Raw genomic sequence first — 6068 nt, forward strand, 5'->3', positions numbered from 1 at the left:
TTATACCAAACATTAGCTCAGTCGGTCACTGTGAGAAAAAGTGGATGTATGCAGATTTTTTTTTTTTTTTTTTACGGTAAAGAGGTAAACATCCTCTCATGCTGATGGGTGGTGAGGTGGTCTATTTACGAGAACATGATAAAGGTAAACCGTTGCTGTGTCACAATTCAGGGGGACGAGGTGACAGAAGGTGTGGCCATTGTTGTTGTCGTTGACGACGAAGACGAACCGAAATGAGCCGGTTTGGCCTACGGAGGACTTTCGCTTTGCATCACCAACTGTGCCTGCCCTTACCTTAGTGTCGAAAAGTGCGGTTCCTGTCGCAAAGTGCGGTTCCTGTCGCCTAGCAACTTGACAGTACGTAACTTTTTTCTTTTTTTTTTTTTACAAAAAAAACACAAAAAAAACAGTTTTTTTAACAGTTGTACCGTAAGCTGTTCAATTGAGCTGAAACCCCACACTTTCATTTAAAAGTGTAATCCTCAGGCTCTCTGTCTGCGTTATTTACTGCCATATTATTTTCATTACCGGCGCGCAATGCATCTTGGGATAGGTTGGCCCACGAAGGATCCACCAATTCCCGCGAGTCTTCGGAAAAGGACGGCCTAGTCTCGTCGCTGTGCTGCAGTGAGTTTTCAAACGCAAACGCAGTAAAAAAAAAAAATACTTTGCATTGCTGTGTAGCTAGCTAATGATAGCTTACCTGTGCCCCCTTGATGCAACCACCAAGCCGCCCCAAAACGTTGTGTTAGATAGCAGGTAAGCTTTGTATATTATCGGTCTGGTCATCCTACAAACAGTTTTATGACCACTGCCAACTTTATTTCTAACAGTCACACATTGACAGCTAAATTGCCACAGCTTCCATGAAATAGAAACTTCAGGCTAACTAGTTGAGCTGATAAGATTAGTCAATTTAAAAAAGTTGTCAGATTAAACTAAGAAATAAACACAGAATTAAAACATATCACACACATCACTTTAGATCAGTGTCAGGTGTCAGTGATAAACATAGAGAGGGAGAACGACCATGAACATATGGGGAGATGGGCGGCAAACAGTCGCCTGTCAGAGTTTGCACATTGATCTACAATAAAAAAAAATTTCCACTGTTCTGTCCTTATAGTGTAATGTCACAGGCAGCGAAACACCTTCCCGATCCACAACCTGTGATTACAAAAATTATGTAGTTTATTGATAGAGAGTTTCAGACAGAGAAAATAGAAATGCGTACCCTGCCATCTCTCTCCAATTCTCTCCAGGAAGCAAGAAAAAAGCCACAGAAACAGTCAATGTGAAGGTATGATTTAAAAAGTTTTTTAATGGAGAAGAATCTGATGGTTAACAGTCCAGTCAACACTTGTTTTGAACCACTAGGTCACTACATTTTACAGCCTTATCTGTTGGAAATAGCACCAAAGGTACTTTATCAGCCTTGAAACGCACCTGCTACACTCAGTGCTCACTGAGCAGTTCTCTGTCACCAGGTTTTACCAATCAGTCATAATCACTCACTCAAACACACACACACACACACGCCTTTCCATACCTCTGTAATCTCAAAGGACCATGATCAAGGTGGCTCAGTTAGTGGAATTTGACCAATTCAACGTGTGACAATAATATTTTTGGTATCTCAAGACACTAATTGTGAATAAATCATCTAACTGCTGTTCAGTTGCGGAGGTATTATAGTTTCCTCTGTTAGGATGTGAATGTCTGTGTAAGAGAGGAAAAGACACCACATTTCAGGAAATTGTCACCTTTTCATGACGAAAAACTGGCAAGTGTGAATCTCAAGTGTTGCTGTCGGTTGTCAGAATCACTGAGAAAGAATTTCTATAAAGACGCTGACACAGTCACACAGGGAGAGATGAATTACAGAGGAGACAGAGACGCATGTGTTTCCATCTGTGGTCCAGCTTCAGAAGCCTAAGACCAGCAAATTGTGACAAAGTGGGATGAAAAAAGATTTAGCAAATAAATCATGATGTACATAAAGCCTGTAACTTATGCTGTTTGTCCACTGAGTCTTCTGCTCCACTAAGAGATACATGAAACAAACATTAAAGCCATATTTCCATCATGTTTTCCACATCATATTTGGTTCATTTGAGGTTTGACTGGCACTCTTTTAATTACGTCATCTTGTTACGTAATCACGGCGTAAAACTTTACTTAATGGACATTTTCAACAGATTAAACAGAACAAAAAAATAGGTGCAGTTGTATTTGTATGGCAGCATCAATCTGTTTCTTGCAGCTAAATTCTTGAATCTAAAAGGAAGGCACATTTTGAGATGCGGTACGTTTTTCAAACCCTGGCTCCTTTCTCAACTCTGCACAGCTGGCCAATCACAGCATGAGGTGGGTGTGAATGTTGGATCCTTAGTTTCAGAAAGTTACAGAAAGAATGTTGAATGATTGTGTTTTTGGTTACACGTTGACACATCTCCACCACAAGCAGATATTGTGCTGCAAGATGGGATTCCTTGGCAGAAAACATGAACATTTTAATGATAGTTCAGTACCAACATATGAACAACTTGCCAAATCTGTAAATTAACAACACATCATCATTACCTTAATAGAAAGCTTATTCCAGTTGCATTTTTAATTACCCAGTTGCATATAAATGTTAATTCATTCATTCAAACCTTTATTTATACTCAAGAATTTTGTTGAGGTTGACCTCATTTTACGACTGTCGAGACAGCAAACATTGTCAAAAATAAAGTTGTAATTTGTGGGACACAGGGTTGCTCACCTGTGTACAGCTGACTTTAAATATTGTGAAGTAGACAAAGTGAGAACTAGAGTTAAAAAAAAAAAAAGAAAAGAAAAGGTCAAACATTTATGACAAGACAGTACAGGGGTTAAAATAGCACATCTGAATGTCAGCTTCTCTTTCCAGCTGGAACACGTGAATTTGACAGGTAGCAGATTTCTCACAAATGAGATGATGACCAAACAGCAAAGTCCAATGGGCTCCTGATAGAGACACTAGAAAGTATGATCCCAGGTTATCACTGTTTTTTTTAACCTCATTGAATGATGGACTGTAAAGTTGTGTAAAGCAGATAAACTATCTGTTGCAAACACCTCAGCATGCGTCAATAAATATGTTTTAGACATTATTATATCAGAAGAGGCGTGATTAGACAGCAGTACTACCACACCAGGTGCAAAATATGAGATAACTGAGCAGAGAGAGAGTAAAACACACATTTTGTTTTTGTGGGGTTTTTTTTTAGAGAATTTCAAGAATTTAAGACTAAAATATTGTCTGAAGAGTCAGATTTTCCATGATGTGTTCGCTCAAATCTACAAATACACAGCAGGATTCATTATTTTATCTCTAACATTTTATGTAGCTTTTGGGATAGAAATACTTTCTATATCTCCATGCCTATATTTATTTTGTGTATGTGCCTATATTATAAATAAACTCTGAATCTTCCATTCTAACATGCAGATACAGGCCACCCTGGTGTTGGCTCATGCTGTGGCTTCTCAGAGCCAAAAACATGAACATGACCTGAGCCTCCACAGATAACAGCAGTCTGTTGTGAGTGGTCTAGATAAACGAGACGTCAGCGATGTGATGGTAGATGTTGACAGCTGGGGCTGTAGTATATCTGCAGTTTGAACTGATTTCTGTCAGGAAGTGGTTCTTCTGTTTTCTTCTGTTAACATTCCTCTCCTCTCAGCAGTGACTCTGATAACTCTGCAGCTCTTATCAGGGAACTCTGACTTAATGAGTCGTCAAATCATTATATCTATAAATACAGATAAATTTGAACTGTTGTGAAAGACTAAAATAGCAACTAATTAGAGGGAAATATTTGGTATCACTATTTATGTCATAAGCGGATAAATAAATACTGTCTGACTCGTCTGTTTAGCCACAACAAATCATGTCTGAGAAAGAGATTTCCAGGAAAGTGCCTGACTTTTTTTCTTTTATGTACATAGTAAAAGACACAGTGCAGAGAATATGTGAATATGACTACAGAAAAGGTACAATATAAAAGTAAAAATAAAAGTTTGTCTTATAAAGGTGGAAAAGTTTGCTTGTTGAACCAGTAAGGATCAACTTCATGTTGTGAGAGACATTATTTGTGAAGAGCAGGATATCAATATTCTGCACATGTGCATCATAAAGTATAACGGAGTCTGGCTTTTATTATACGTGTCTAAACATTTCTCTCCATGAATTATCATCAGGGCCCTTCTGAAGCCCCTTATCTGAATCAAAATGATGTATGGTGCACAAAGGCTTATAAAGGGTGACTCGGACACTGAAACTGTCACAGTGCACCGGTGAAGCAGAAGTTGAGGAAGTTTAATTCATTTAAGTGGAACAATCAAAATGTCAGTGAACATTTTACTGATGTTCAGTGTCAACATTTGTGCGACTTGCCACCTACACTAAGTAACAACATTTCCTCATTTTGTTAATAGAAAAATTTTAATGAGTATTGGTATTATATTTCCTTCTTCATTTCTCAGCTTCTGGTTTTCACTTTAGTCTGAAGAATTTTCAATGTTTCTGTTAGTGGAGGCAACACATCATGACTGAGCACATTACAGGGTAGTGTCTACAAATAACACATTACAGAATAACAAGGCTGGAATGACAACAGACCACCCTGAAATATGATTATTATTCAGACAGCAGCCAATCTTTCACTGTAGGCAAATTACATTTTGGTTTATGTGACAGTTTAGTGAACACAGTTTCTTCAGCTGAAATTTTAAGGTTTTATAGTCTAGATCATTGTTTTTAAAGTGTATTCGTCATTATATATTGTTAAAGGGTGTGTGAGGTGCGCTGCAGTGTTATCACTAAATAAGGATACACCGGGAGTTGTACCTCTGAACATTTAACGATCCCTCATATCATCCCCCTATCATTGTGTTGCATTTTTTTTCTTCATTTGTGATTACTCAGTTTGGATCGTTGGTGAAACAGTACAGTATGTGTTATACTGTAGCATTATTTAGTGGTGAGTGTGTACTATACCATGTTGTGTATATATGCACATTGATGCACTAATGATTCATTTTTAACATCTGGACAGGGACAATAGATGAAGTAAACACAATTGTACAAAGACTTTATTTGCTTTGCTTTGTGCAGCATGAAGAAATATTTCACTGTCTAAACACTCAGCTTCATTACACAGGTAGATGCAAAGTCAGTAAAATCTTCAATGGAAGAACGACCTCAAATTTGAAACTGCCACTGACAATTTATTATTTATTGAATCGAATGTTATTATTTTTCCAGTTGTCCTCCTTCCTCCCTTTTGTTATAAATGGATATATTGTAGTTTTAAATAGATGGATATACTGTATGCATTTAACCATGATATTTTTAATTGTGTGACTAAATCTGCTATTGTGATGTAATTTTCCAACTTGTTGCCAACACAGTATCACTTGAAATAACTTATATATAAAGGGGGGAAAAAGAATATTGTTGAAAAAAGTAAATTGGTGTCAGAAACATGGTGCTGGCAGTTTTTTATATTCGGTTCAAGGAAAACTGGAGTGGTGACACAATGTTCAGTAGAATAAAAAATGCACCCTCATCTGCCAGTTCCCTCTTCTTCTTTCAGTTGAGTCTGTACCATGTGCTCCCCTGGGCCTCCGTCTCATGCCATCACTATGGTGACAGCTCACAGCATGCTTTATCCCAGCAGACACGTCGCCCATAGCAATGAATGTTTGGAGACGCAGCAAGGGAGGCCAGGCTGTCCAAGCCTATAGGCTGAGGGTTTGTTTTTCTGCTCCTGTATATGACAGGAACAACAGACATGAGAGCAAAATAAAATAAATCTACCACACTGATCCCAAACCAAAACAAAGAGATGGTGAGAAAGCAGAAGAGGATGAAGAGAGGGTTGAAGCAGGACAATAGTATACCAATGTGTATATAGTGCAGGATGAAGAGCACCTGTAAATAAATTTCTTATTAGTTGTTTCTCTTGCTAAGCTCCTTTGGGACTGCTCTGCCTGTGAGACTCAAGAGTGACTGAAGTTATAAATATTGAGTCATACAG

The sequence above is a fragment of the Seriola lalandi genome, unplaced genomic scaffold (assembly GCF_002814215.2).
Source record: "Seriola lalandi dorsalis isolate HSWRI2012SDOR001 ecotype SW California unplaced genomic scaffold, Sedor1 jcf7180002054995, whole genome shotgun sequence".
NCBI classification, from domain to species: domain Eukaryota; kingdom Metazoa; phylum Chordata; class Actinopteri; order Carangiformes; family Carangidae; genus Seriola; species Seriola lalandi.